The following is a 799-nucleotide window of genomic DNA, read 5'->3' on the forward strand; positions in this document are numbered from 1 at the left end:
GGGATGAGGGGATTGGCTGAGCACAGTGTTGAGGTGGGGGGGAGGGGGTTTGGGCGAGTGAGCTGAATCAACTAATTGATAATGAGAATCGTTAACAACGATTCTCATTATCGATTGTTAACGTTTTTTTGATTCCTTGTTGCAGCCCTAGAGTTTAGTGGAATGATTGTGGTAGAACTTAGACTGAATATAATCAAGCCGGGAGTAAAGTATATGTAAAGCCAAAACTTGCTTTTCTTTTTTTTAGGTTTTGAATAGAATATAGAATTTTTTTTAACCCTTGTCAGATACTAAACACAATAAAGAACTTAAAAACTCAAACAACCAGACCCAGACTGCTTTTCTGCCCTCTTTTAGAAGGTACCTGACTTCGTAGCACCCTACTCTACTAAATTAGTATTGTCATGTTATAAGAACCCCGGACGGGTGCTCAATCCTGGTCTCATTTTCATCCAATTATATTGCTAAACATACATATTACATTTCTGACTACCATCCTAGCTAACATTTAAAGTGACAATAAACTCAGTTAAATCTTAAATACGCATTCAAATACCTTAACTATTAACAATACTCTAACTTGTTTGTGTATCACTCGGCTGTAGATCCTCAAATCATCTCTGAATTGGTGCTGACACTGTCCTTTCTTCTGGAGGGTGACTACTTTTGTTCCCCATGGTCCCTGTGTGTGTTATAAAGTAGCCAGTAGACACAATCTCATGTTTAGTTTACTAATTTGTATTCAAGTTCTAGTCCATCACGGGAGAGAGCTTGGAGCGGTGGCTACTTTAGAATTAAT

Source organism: Nanorana parkeri, unplaced genomic scaffold, assembly GCF_000935625.1.
Source record: "Nanorana parkeri isolate BGI_ZX_2015 unplaced genomic scaffold, ASM93562v1 scaffold294, whole genome shotgun sequence".
Lineage (NCBI taxonomy): Eukaryota > Metazoa > Chordata > Amphibia > Anura > Dicroglossidae > Nanorana > Nanorana parkeri.